Source organism: Amblyomma maculatum, chromosome 10 (assembly GCF_055883805.1).
Source record: "Amblyomma maculatum isolate TAMU_Amacu chromosome 10, ASM5588380v1, whole genome shotgun sequence".
NCBI lineage: Eukaryota > Metazoa > Arthropoda > Arachnida > Ixodida > Ixodidae > Amblyomma > Amblyomma maculatum.
In genome coordinates, this window is record NC_139353.1 from 2,865,398 (window position 1) to 2,879,718 (window position 14,321).

A 14,321-nucleotide genomic window follows, 5' to 3' on the forward strand; every position below is an offset into this window, starting at 1 on the left:
GACTAACGTTAAAACCAGAAAAATGCCACTTCTCCTACAAGGAACTGCGGTTTCTAGATCACATCGTTAGTAAGGACGGTGTTCGCCCAGATCGGAGAAAACAGCTGCGATCGCACAGTTTCCAGCCGACAAGAAAGCTGTACGCAGATTCTTTTGGCTGTGCGCTTACTATCGACGATTTGTTAGAAACTTTTCGCGCATCACAGAACCACAGACGCAGCTTACAAAGGCTGACGTACCTTTTAAATGGGAATTCGCCCCACAAGGAGAAGCCTTCGACGAACTTAAGCGCCGCCTACTGTCCCCTCCTGTCCTTGGCCACTTTGATGAAAACGCCGAGACTGAAATTCATACTGACGCGAGCAGTTCTCGTTCAGAAGAGTGCCGGACAGGAGAAAGTCATCGCCTACGCTAGCAGGGCCCTCACAAAAGCCGAAGTCAATTACTCGATGACCGAGAAGGAGTGCCTCGCGATCATCTGGGCCACTTATGAGTTCCGCCCGTACCTATACGGTCGACCATTCAAGGAGGTAAGTGATCACCACGTGCTCTGCTGGCTGTCTAATTTAAAAGACCCCTCCGACCGCCTTGCGCGATGGAGTCTAAGAATTTGACGTCACTGTAGTGTATAAGTTGGGCCGCAAGCATTCCGACGCAGACTGCTTATCCCGCGCTCCCGTCGACGCTCCCCCGAAGGACAATGACAACGCCTTTCTGGGACCGGTAAGAGGCAGCAGTTTTGCACAACAACAGCGATCAGATCCTGAGCTGAAAAACAGCCGATTACTTGGAAGGCAAGGCCGCTTTCCCTCCTGCTGTGTTCAGGTGTCAGTTGTCGTTCCCCTTAAGCAAATGACGTCCTTTTAAAGAACTTCGTTCCCAACAAGACTGCACAGCTTTTTGTCGTGCCTAAAAGCCTCAGGCAGAAATTATTCATGCGCTGCGCGACGAGCCAACAGCAGGGCATCTCGGGTTTGCGCGCACGTTGCATCGAATCCAGGAGAAGTACTCAGGGCCACGACTGCCTGCCGGCGTCGCCCTTTGCTTGAAAACCTGACGTGAGTGCTAGCGACGCCAGACGCCAACGTTCAGACCAGCTGCGCTACTGAACCCGATACCGCCCCCAACCCTGCCCTTTCAACAAATTGGGATGAATCTCTTCGGCCCATTTCCATCTTCATCTACGGGTAAAAGTGGATCATCGTGGCCCCTGACTACCTTACCCGCTACGGCAAAGCAAACCACTGCCCAATAGTACCACGGCAGAAGTCGCCAAGTTTTTTTGAACGAATTCTCTTGCGACACGGCGTAAGTGCTCATCATGGACAGACGAACGCATTTACGACAGAGCTGTCGCAAGCCATTCTGGATACAGTCATACAAGCCATCGACGAACTGCGTATCATCTTTGGACAAATGGACTTACGCAGAGTCAACAAAACGATTGCGGACATGATTGCAATGTACGTCGACATCGAACACAAGACATGGGACGCCATTCTACACTACGTCATCTTTGTTCATAATACCGCCGTCCAGGAGACAACCAAGTGGACCCCGTTCAGCCTCGTGTACGGCAGGGAGACCACGACGACGCTCGACGCAATGCTGCCGCATGCAACTGACGAGGATAACCTGGACGTCGCCGCTTACCTTCACCCTGCAGAAGAATCTCGAAGGCTCGCCTGAATGAGCATTAAAATCGGCGATGAACAGACGCCCGAAGTTACAACTTACGACGACGCGATGCTGAGTACAAGCCGGGAGATGAAGTCATGGGTATGGACGCCGATTCGCCGCCGCGGACCGAGCGAAAAGCTTTTACGTCGATACTTCGGCCCGTGCAAGGTGCTTCACCGACTAGAACGAGGCCCTTCCCGACGGCGCGACAGCATCTCAGCGGCGCCGAGCGCACCCAGAAATTGTGGATGTTGTAGCCTTAAGCCATATTAGGTGCGATAAAGGCTATTCATGTTTACTTCCCAATGTTTATGTTTATTCATGTCTCATCATTTTAGAACATCGAGACGATGTTTTTAAGGGGGGAGTAATTCCGCGAACCATCTAAATTTTATTCTTTTTCTACAGCCGCCGGCATGCGGCCTTATCACTGCGATTCCAGAGCTTGAACCGATTATGTAGGCTTTGTTTATTTCTTTTGTCGCGAGAAGTAGCCTTATCATTATCTTTCTCGCGTAAGATGCGCCGAGATATATCTCGAAGATTCTAGCCATTCGCGTGGGTTTCTATAATGCTCCTGGGTATGCTAGTCACCGGTTGAAGTTTTATCTCGATCTTTCTTCGTAGCCTTTAAATTGAGCGCTGACGCGTGAAAAGGGCCTTCTAATTGTTCGACGACCGCCGAGCACGATTGTTGCTATCGCCGCCGCCGAATCGCTTAGTTCTTTTGCGGGCGCGTCAGCCCAATAGTTTTTTTCAGCGCGCTCGCAGACTCTTCATTTGGGTCATCAGCCTTGTCACCACCAAGCGAACAGTATTAACCCTTTTTTCAGTTCGCCATTTTTTTTCTTATCTCTATGTTCAGATGCCCCTTCATGGATCACTGCCTTGTCGTGGCGGAGGGACTTGCAAAACTCGATGAAGTCGTGAGCTCTGCTGTGTAGGGCCACCCAAGATAAACAGGTCACGGCAGAGAGTTCTGAGAAAATGTGATTCACTGGAGAAGGTAATGGCAACCCACTCCAGTATTTCCTGCCAAGAAAACCCTATGGCCAGTCACAATACCATTAATGATATGGCACCGGAAGATGAGCCCCCTAGGTTGGAAGGCGTCTCACATGTTACTGGGGATGAACAAAGGGCGACTCCTAGTAGCTCCAGGACGAATGAAGCGGCTGGGCTAAACCAAAAGGACGCTCAGTTGTGGATGTGTCGGGAAGCTACCGGAAAGTCCGATGTTGCAAGGAGATATATCACATAGCAACATGGAATGTAAGATCTATGATGCAAGGCAAACTGGATGTCGTCAAGCGAGAAATGGACAGATTGAACATTGATATCTTGGGTATTAGCGAGCTCAAGTTGACCGGAATGGGAGAATTTAACTCCGGCGACCATTATGCCTTTTATTGTGGGCACGAATCCAAGAGAAGGAATGGGGTCGCCCTCATAGTAAACAGAAGAATGGGCAAAGCAGTGCTAGGGTACAACCCCAAAAACGACTGAATGATTTCACTTGGGATCCAAGGTCACTCTTTCAACATAACAGTTATCCAAGTCTATGCACCGACCACTACTGCTGAAGAAGCTGACGTTGAGATATTTTGCGCGGACCTACAATGCCTTTTAGACTGCACCCCATCATCAGACGTCGTTTTTCTCATAGGAGACTGGAGTGCTAAGGTCGGGAGTGAAGAAATATCCGCAATTATAGGCATGTTCGGTCTTGGCGAGAGAAATGAAGCTGGGCAGAGGCTAGTAGAGTTTTGTCAAGCAAACAACCTGACCATAGCGAATACTCATTTTCAACAGCACTAGAGGCGCCTGTACACATGGACTTCACCGGACGGTCTGTACAGGAATCAGATCGATTATATTCTTTGCCGGCAGAGATGGAGAAGCGCTATACAAGCAGCAAAAACAAGGCCTGGGGCCGATTGTTGCACCGATCATCAGCTTCTTGTTGCCAAAATTAAGCTTCGATTGAGGAAAACGCAGAAAACTGGAAGGCCTTTCAGGTATGATCTGGATCAAATTCCATTAGAATATGCTGTGGAAGTGAGGAATCGATTTCAAGAATTAGATCTTGAAGACAGAGAGCCCGAAGAGATGTTGACTGGTGTTCGTGATATAATACAAGAAGTTGCTACTAAGGTAGTTCCAAAGCAAAAGAAATGCAAGAAAGCAAACTGGTTATCTGAAGAGGCTTTGCAAATAGCTGAGGAAAGGAGGATGGCGAAAGTTATGGGGGAAAGAGAAAGATACAAGGTTCTCAACGCAGATTTTCAGAAAATAGCAAGGAGAGATAAGAATGCCTTCCTGAACATACAGTGCCAAGCAGTTGAGGACAACAGCCAATTAAGGAACACAAGAGCTCTGTATAAGACAATCAAAGATATCAAAGGAAGCTTCTGTGCTAAGCTAGGCGGGATAAAGGACAAACGAGGCAAGGACCTCACTGAAGCCTCAGAGATAAAGAAGAGGTGGCAGGAATACACAGAAGAACTGTACAAGAGGAACCTGGATGTGCAAACCCAACATAAGACGGCTGTGATCACTGATCTCGAGCTGGGCATCCTGAAGAGTGAAGTTGAATGGGCCTTAACCAGCCTTGCTAAGAACAAAGCTAGCGGAATTGATGGCATTCCAGCTGAGTTGCTTCAAAACCTCAACCATGACGCTGTTAACATTCTGCATACATTATGTCAGAAGATTTGGACAACCCTGCAGTGGCCACAGGATTGGAGGAGGCCAGTTTACATCCCCATACCAAAAAAAGGCAGTGCCAAAGATTGTTCCAACTACCGCACGATCGCGCTTATTTCGCATGCTAGCAAGGTGATGTTGAAAATCCTCCAAGGTAGGCTGCAGCAGTATGTACATCGAGAGCTTCCGGACGTGCAAGTTAGGTTTCGCAAGGGCAGAGGAACTAGAGATCAAATTGCCAACCTTCGCTAGATCATGGAAAAAGCAAGAGAGTTCCAGAATTCCATCTACTTCTGCTTTATTGATTATGCGAAAGCGTTTGACTGCGTAGATCACAGCAGATTGTGGCAAGCTCTCCAAGAGATGGGAGTTCCAATTCACCTCATCTGTCTCCTCAGGAACCTGTATGAAGGGCAAGAGGCCACAGTCAGAACTGGGCATGGTGTTACTGATTGGTTTCCGATTGAGAAAGGAGTGAGGCAAGGCTGCATACTGTCGCCCTGCCTATTTAACCTATATGCAGAGTGCATCATGAGGAAGGCCGGTCTGGACGACTCTTCAGCTGGAGTGAAGATTGTTGGAAAACGTATCAACAACCTTAGATATGCGGATGATACCACTTTAATGGCAGAAAGTGAAGTGGAACTCAAGAGACTTCTGATGCGCATACAAGAAGAGAGTGAGAAGTTTGGTCTTAAACTGAACATTAAAAGGAGAAAGATCATGGCGTCTTGCCCTATCAAGTCCTGGAGCATCAATGGACAAGAAGTGGAAGCTGTGACAGATTTTCTCTTCTTGGGCTCCAAGATTACCTCGGAAGGAGACTGCAGCCATGAAATTAGGAGACGCCTGCTTCTGGGAAAGAGAGCAATGGTTAGCCTTGACCGCCTAGTAAAGAGCAGAGACATTAGTCTGCCAACTAAGATCCGTATAATTCGTGCTATGGTCTTTCCAGTTGTGATGTATGGATGCGAGAGTTGGACTGTGAAAAAGGCTGACCGCCGAAGAATTGACGCATTTGAATTGTGGTGCTGGCGAAGACTCTTGAGAGTTCCTTGGACTGCCAGAAGATCAAATCAGTCGATATTGTCGACCATTAACCCTGACTGCTCATTGGAGGGTCAAATTCTAAAGTTAAAGCTCAGCTACTTTGGTCATCTGATGAGAAGAGAGGAGTCGCCGGAGAAAGATTTGATGTTGGGAAAGGTTGAGGGTCGCCGAAGAAGGGGTAGGCAGCGAACGCGATGGTTAGATGGCATCCTCGAGGCACTGCAGATGAAGTTATGTGATGTAAGGAAGATAGTGAGAGACCGGAAAGCGTGGCGTGACATAGTCCATAGGGTCACGAAGAGTCGGACACGACTGAACGACTGAACTGAACTGAACTGATGTTCAGATGAATTCCGCACATTGGTGCATAATTGGAAATAAGAGAGTAATTCTTCATTAGCATTCATTCATGCGCTTCCAGTGGAAACTATGCAGCTTTCTCGGAACCTCCCAGATAAAAGAAAATCTTGGTCCGATGTTTGTACCCGGTGGGGGGTGGTGCTAAAGCTAATACCCAGCAGATACAGGATCACCGTCTCTCAGTGAGTCGCTCTACGAGCCGAGCTTACTAGGGCTGTTACAAGGTGGCAGATCAATCCCGAATTGTTAACTCGGAGATGAAACGAGGTTAACCCAACCTTAGAGGGAGAAGAGTGAGTGAATGTGCAATAAGAATTCATCTAAGTGCAACCATACGGCTACAAAGGGATTGAGGTGTTCTGTATGATATGTCATCGATAGTCCCGGAGTCCGCTAGTGGTTTTTTTTCATTGGCTGGTAAGTGGACATGCCGGGGGTTATCGGGCATGGCGCACTACATTGTCATTCATGCGGTCATCGACGCCAACAAAGCGGAGCAAAGAACTTGACGCGAGATGAAACGTGCAGTCTCTCGCTTTCCCCCTTTATCACCATTGCTATCAACGGGGAAGTTTTCCTGCCCTAAGCCATCTGCGAGAACGCACTGATCCTAGAAATATTTCAGAGCAGATGACTTCATCCGACTTTTTATAATTTTCGATCTCGTTCTCTTCTAATAATATCTGTGCTATCAATGTAAAAGCCCTGGGATCTTCACCTCTCGCAGCTACTACAGCGAGTCAACGCTGGCCTCACTGTCGCAGCTCTACAGCACCCACTTCATGCCTGACCAAGCACAAAGCGTCTGTTACCTACTTCCGGCGGATACCTACACCTTTCAGGTAGTAGCTTTTTTTATTTGCACACTAGTTGCATATCGCTTTATGTGAAAATAATCGTCAGAGTGAGATATTCAGATAAGAGTCGTAACTGCTGGGGACAATGATTGTTCCATTGCGACGAACAGCTCCTCAGGTAGCACACCGGTGACTATTATATAAGTCTTTGGGATGTACACGTGCTATGCTTCTGAATACAGAGTAGGTTAATTGTAATGCCGTGTGCGATGACTCCACGCTCTAAGGTCGGCTGCTTTTCGATCCATATCGAAATCTCACAACCCTTTTCCTTCCCGTTCCATCACCGTTGTTGATTGGACTAAGGATACTACTTTCCCTCTGGAACGTATGATCAGCTATCAGATAAATGAAGGTTGAAGTAGGTTTGGTGGAAACGTTTTGCGTTGACCACATGTAGCTTAGCGCCCTTCCCTCCACCTGTCTCTTGGAACCTTTTCTCCTGCCCCACCTCCATTCCAAGCCGTATTCAGGTGCCAGCCCGCAGCAAAGCACTTGTTAGCTGTGCATCATATATACGTTATTTCGTGATCTATACTGGATAAGCCACTCTTCAGGGTGATGCTTGCTTGCCAGCTTACTATAGAAAGAAATGTACTTGCACTGCTCAGGTATGGTGGCCATAGCGGCCAAGATGTGCGCTTCCAACATGCGTCGCACATGCATTCAAAGTGCCTGACTATCGGAAACAGTTGGTCAAGAGAGCCATAGTTTTAGTATAATACAAAACGGCTTTGAGCTTCAGCTGTAAAGGGACCAGTTTGGATAAATTTGGTTGGTGGGGTTAAACGTAAAAAAACAGACTCGGACTATGAGAGCCACCGTAGTGGAGCGCTCTGGATATTTCAGCAGCCTGGGGTTCTTTAACGTGCACTGACATCGCACAGTACACGGGCGCCTTCCTTTCCGCCTACAGGGAAAACCGGCCGCGGAGGCTGAGATTCGACCCCACGACCTTGATCAGAGCAGCCGAGCGCGTTTAGCACTGCGCCACCGAGACGGGGCTTGAAGGTGCCAGTGTTTTATAAATCGTGTCAGACAATTAGTAAGTGAAATATTTTACAAGTCTGATGACATGGCCTGTGGGCCACGACGCCCACTGGTCATGTGAAGAGAAATAACTTTGGTATGTGATGACGTCATTTCATGTGGGCGGACGCAACATTCTGGCTGTAGCCATCGACGCCACAAAAAACTATTTGTCGAATTGTGTACTCCGGTTGTTCGCAGACAGTTTCGCCCACCAACCAGACGCCGGTGGCGGTGGAGCGTTCCTTAAGGGCCGGCATACAGGGCCCGGTGACCATGCAGCCCGGTCGCATGGCCTACTTCGAGTCGTGCCGTGTTGTCGCCGACCGGTCGTATGTCACAGCGGAGCTGAAGTACAGCATGGTGGCCTCGCGCGGGGACTCGTGGCTATCCTACACCAAGCCGCAGCTGCTAGGGAGCTTCGCGGACGCTTTGCACGTCAATGCATCAGCTACTTGCATTGGCCTCTGGAACCCGCAATGGGACGACTTTGCCTCGATTTGCGGCCTAGGCGCCTACCCTTACTCGCGCGCCCTCTTCAGACGCTACGCCGACGTCCACCCATAGTTGGCGCAGGCAGCGGTAGTGCTGAAGATGGCAGTCAGTGCGTTTTCTGAGCCACTCGTCCCTGGGGTGCACTTGAATTCGGTTTTAATTACATGAAACTATATAAAGGAGGTGGTCTGTATTAGATGGAAGATATATAATACACTTACATACGTAGCACCTCTAACGCCACTGAAAAGAAATATGTATTTTTGCGCATCGGAAAACGAGGTTCAATAAAGGTACAGACATCTTGAACTGCTTATACACGAGTTTCAGTATGAGACACATTGGACTTATGATTGTTTTAAGTGCTATATAGCGTACTGTATGAAAGATAAAAATTATGCCATTGATACGCATTGTTCAAAATTGACTGCGTAAGAATACAATAGGATATAGTGTTTAACATGCCATAACCTCCCGATAGATTCCTTCCTATCTAATAAAAAATATAAAGAAGACAAATCTTTCATTCTAGTGTCGGCACGGCCATGTTCTCTGCAACTCGAGCGTTCTCACTTGCAGTACAATGGTACTAGAAGCGATGAGGGCTAGTAGTGCATTAATTTTGACACGCTGATAATTTCGGAGAAGTGGCTTACGCTATCTGGTCGAAATGAAGCTGGCAGTTTTTGGGCCGGCGTTGCAAACACCGGGGCTCCACTGCTGACTGAACACGAAGTATGTAACGTTTGGCTCGATCCGAGACACACCAGCAAGGGGAAAGAGGAGTTACGAAATGTTCTTCTTTTCTTCCAATTCTCCCGATTACATGAACCATTCGCTCTAATTACATCATACATAATTTATTGATAGCTTTATACACCATTGCAGCACAACTTCTGTCAGCACAACTTCTGCCTCTCATCACGGCACCCAAAACCAGTCGCCTCAGCCGCGTCTCGGACTCCTCGGAGCTTCTCTTCCCCCTCTCCGGGTTCTCTTCCACCGTCGTTCCGGCGTCACCGTAGTCGCAGTTAACCGCAAGCTCCCGTCGAGTTCCTTGGCCACCAGTCGCTGGCTGGGGTGGCTGGCTGGGGGTGGTTGAGGGAGGATCGGTTGTCCGGCCGACTTCACTGGCCGTCCGTGCGGCGCCAGACTTTCTCCCGCGTTCGAACAGTTCTAAGGGAGGCGCCAGCCACGGCCGCTCCGTTTTCACAAACGCAAACGAGTACACATACACGTCGCAATCTTTTCAGCCGTTCGTTTGTTCTGCCCGCGATCAGGGCGCTTCAAACACGCACTTAACAGGGGGATCGCAGAGAACACATTACCAGCCACAGAAATTGTCATTGCGCAAAGTGCCGACCTCTCACTGAATAGTCTTTGGTCAGATTTTAGTACACAGCTTGGATATAGAGATCGCGTGGGCGCTCATTTTTAAACATTTATTTAAAACAATTTAACCCTAATTGTCCTTCATTCATTATTCCATACCCCGAGGCATCTTTTATTTTATATTTATTAATTTACAACATACTGCTAGCCTCCACTGGAAGCTTTTGCAGGACAGAGTCAAGATACATACACAGAAAAATACATATGTGTACAGTCAGGTTATTGCGAAAACGCAAAAAAAAAAAAAATCTTGGTTGAAAAATACATAGTGAAAAGGAAAAGGCGGTGCAATGCGATAGGATAAATCACTCACAGAGAAAACTAAATAACAAACATTTCCAAAGCAGTGCACTTATTCCCATTCAATATTTGACAAGCCTTCTAAAAAGAAAAAAAAAACATCTAAAGAATTGCTGGTCACAACTTCATTTGGCAACTTATTCCAATGATTAAAGAAAGAATAGGTCAGTATGAAATCTACACTCGCTGGCTTCGTATGCTTTGTGCTCGACTTTTCTGGCAGAAAATGTGAACTATTTCTTTCTATCTATAATGAATGAATCGTTCAAAAGTAGAAAAAGAAACTTTTGCCGCAGCAATTTGACCTGATTTTGTATTGTTGGAAAACCAGCTCTGCGTAAAAGTTCAGTTGGCGAATCGCTGCAGCTGTACTTGTTATAAATGAATCTAATGGCTTTCCCTGTACGCTTTCTACTCGATCAATGTAGTGGTTAGTCGACGGAAACAAACAAATGAATATATTCGAGTACTGAACGGACAAGTAGAGTGTAACCTAATAGTATTGTTTCTGGTTTGTGGGACTTAACATCCCAAAGCGACTCAGGTTGTGAGAGACTCCTTAATGGAGGACTCCGGAAATTTCGACCACATGGGGTTCTTTTAACGTTCACTGACATCGCACAGCACACGGGCGCCTTCTTTTCGCCTCCGTCGAAAAGCTGCCGCTGAGACCGGGCATCGATCCCGCATCCTCAGGCACAGTAGTCGATCGAGCGCCGTAACCACTGCACCACGCTGGCGGGGCTGTTTCGTGTCAGGTGACGCGGTTGTTAGGGAAAGCTTTTACGAATAAAGCGCAGTGAGGCTTTAGATGTTATATACGAAACATGTCTGTTCCATTTTAAGTCTGATGAAATCAGAGTTCTTAAATGCTTATGTTCATCAACTCGTTTTAGTTTCTGGTGCTCAATTCCATAAGTAAATATCAGTAGGCTTGTATTCTGGTTACTGTGATAGAATTTTATCGAAAGCGTAATCTGCCGTTGTTGGCACCTTTCGGAAATATGCACTAGTGAGTCGTTAAGAATCAATTGATTTTCACAGCTACCCCTTTTTTTGTAAATGATAGTCATTTGCAAACATGGACCGTACAGTCAATGCTGGCAGCAATTGTCGTTTTTAAAGATATGAAAAAGGAACGGAGCTAATACTGTGCCTTGAGGCACGCCGGACACTCGGTACATCCCGAATGTTGCCCTTCATATTCAACGAGCAGATTATTCAGATACGCTTGAAGCCATTGTATTATATTGCTGAAGCCAAATAATATGAGCAGTTTGTGAAACAATTCTGGAGGTCAAATGCTTTGAAGAAATCGAGAAACAACTTCAATAAATTGTGACAATTCTTGTAGAATAAAAATTGTCTTCTACGTAAGCCGCGATTTGTTTCAGAATAATGCGCTCATAAATTTTGCAAGAAGTGATTGAAATAGTTAGAATGGTTTTCAGAACTGCCGGAGTTTTAAACAGGGATTATGTTAGCCATTTTCCAGTCAGTGGCAATTCACTAGTTTCTAGTGATTTCTCATATACAAGCCAACCTTTCTTTAAAATAATTGCTTTAAAATTTATTTGCTTACCCATATCGCATTTCTTTTGAGAAAAGGCAGGACTACTGGATTTTATAACATCAACGACACAAAATAAGGACAGGATGCCAGTTTCAGTTATTGTTATTAGCTCATGTTTTGAGTTACTGCCAGAATTCGTAGTTTCTCTATTGGGTAATATGCCATTGTCAGCAATAAAGACTGATTTAAAATAAGCGTTCAACTCCTCCGCTCTAAGTAGAGATTTACTTGGCGGCAGTTCCGATTGATTATAGAACCTTGTATCGAGGTATCGCCAAAATTTTTGATGGGAAGATTTTAAGAAGTTACTAAGGGTAACATTTTGGTATTTTTCTTTCGCTAACTTTATGGTTACTTTCAGCACTCGGGACTTTCACGAATTTTTTTAAGTATACCCACAAAGCGAAAATTTGTTTCTGAGTTTCCTCAACCTGGGAATACTGCGTTTCAGCTGTATAATCTGTCGGGTTATCCAGGGGTTAACTTTCCGTCTTGACTTTGGTCGGCACATGCTTCGACAAGCAGTGCTAAACGTTACTTTTGAAAACTAACAAAAGCTTCTCGATCGACACTGCAGAATCGTTAGGAAGGTGGTACAACTCGACATAATATTGTTCCAAATATTCAAAACTTGCGAAGTCGTCAGAGCGACCATAGACGTAGACAAACCTTATTTTATCAGCGGACTTTAACTCGTATGTAAAAGTAGACATAGTTGTCTTGTGATCAGCCAAGCCATCAACTGTTCCCGAAGAAAGACCACCATGGGCAATCTTATCACTAACAAAAGTAAGATCAAAAAAGTTTTGGCAGTTCTCGGTGACACGTGTGTTGGTTGAAGGATAACCTGCTTAAGAAGTTAAAGCCATGTCCAAAAGCGCTTCTGCGTAGGCACTATCTACATTACCACTTTTACAGTATTTCCATGATATTCCGGGAAGATAAAGCCACCGGTTAGTATAACGCTATTCGAGCAATGAAGATGATGTTGTATGTATTCAGTTAATTCATGTAATAAATCGCAGCTAGAGATTGGAGGCTGATGCACCGTCTCAACAAAAAAAGTCAGTTTGCCTATGAGAACTTTGCATCAAAGTGTTTCAATACTGACAACGTCAGTCATCGGTGTAACATGACAACTATTTGTTTTCACCAGAATCGCCACACCACCTCCATGAGAGCATCTGTCTTTTAGAAGGAAAGTGTACCCGAAGGGGTAGGGGGTGGGGTGAATGTCGTCATTAGAGATGTGAGGGGAAAGCCAGGTTTCAGTAGTAGTAGTAATATCAGGTGTGTGCGTGTATGTGTGTGCAAGCAAGAAAGCTTCACGTTCAGCCACCTTGTTGGGTATACACTCCTCGCATTGCCTGCCGCTGTTCGAAGTCGTCTTTCTATGCTCGCATCACTTCCCTGGTTTGCACAGAGATTGATGTCGTCCGTATAGATGCTGAACTTGATCCCCTCGATGTTGCTTAATGCTTTTGGGAGACCCCTCATCGCCGCGTTGAACATGAGTGGGGAGAGAACCGAGCCTTGTGGTGTGCCCCTGCTTCCTAGCTGCAATGTGGGATACTCAATGCATTGGAATTAACTGCAGGCTGTACTGCCTGTTAAAAAGTCCCTTATATAGTTATATGTTCTGGACCCCCCTCCAATCTCTTGGAGACCGCTGAGAATCGCCTCATGCCTGACGTTGTCAAAGGATTTCGTTAAGTCTAGTTCCAAGATTATTTTGTCTTCCCTGGATCACGAGTCTATTATGTGGTGTTTAAGTCGGAGCATCACGTCCTGCGTGCTCAAGCCTGGCAGAAAACCAACCATCTCTTAATTGCAGCCACAGGTTCTTTTTTTCCATTAAGCGCGTTAGTCTGGTTTAGACCATGTGTTTTATTGCGCTACGCACGAGATTCAGAAATTGGGTCTTACGTTTTCTAGTTTTGGGGGTTTGCCCTGTTTTGTATTAGGATTACGTTTGCTGCATTCCATTGTTGGGGTAGCTCTGCTTTAGTCCAGATTTCCTGCATCTACTCCGTTAGGGCTGTTATGGAGTCATTATGTAGATTCCTCACGCTTTTAGTGGTTACCCCGTCTTGTCCTGGGGCTGATTTGACTTTAAGTCCTAAGAGTTCCGTTCTGACCTCTGCTTCTGTGATAGGCGCGTCAATGTCCTCGTTAGCTGCTCCACTCTGGGAGGGTGATCCTATTGGTTTCCCTCATGAAGGTGTTAGCTACTTTGTCCAGGAACTCCTAGTCCGTCCTCTCAAAAGTATGCCTGGTTTTCGCTAGTCCTATTCCTGATTGGGTTTATAATTTAGTTGAGTCCAGCAGGTGCCTCGATAGACTCTACGTCTTAGAGAGGCTCATGCCTTTTTCCATATCATCGCATCGGCTGCACCAATTTTGCTCACAATGTTTGATCGCGTATTCCTCGATCTCCAATGTCTGACAAGCCTCCTTCTGAGATTGCAATTACACCTCTGCTTTTTAGCCTGCGTTCTATGCTATGCTTGGCCTCCCACATGTGCAGTTGTTTGTTGGCGGCTGCTTCTGGAGCGTCTTCCCCACCGAACGTTTTCATTGCCTCTTCAACCAGTCGGTTGACGGTTTTTGTCCATTCCTCTATGTTCGTTATTCTTCCTATGGAGTATCCTCCTCGTTTCTTTCTACACTTCTCCCATTCCGTTACTTTCGGTTGACGCGCCCGACGCGTCCTGACCCTCTTTTTGAGGACCGCGGCTAGGATGAAGTGGACGCTGCCAAAAGTTTGGTCCGAATTAGACCAATTTAGGACTGTCACGTTATTTGAGAAGGTTAGGTCTGGGGAGGTATCTGGGCATACGCTATTCCTCGATCTAGTCGGACACCCCGGTTTCGTGTGT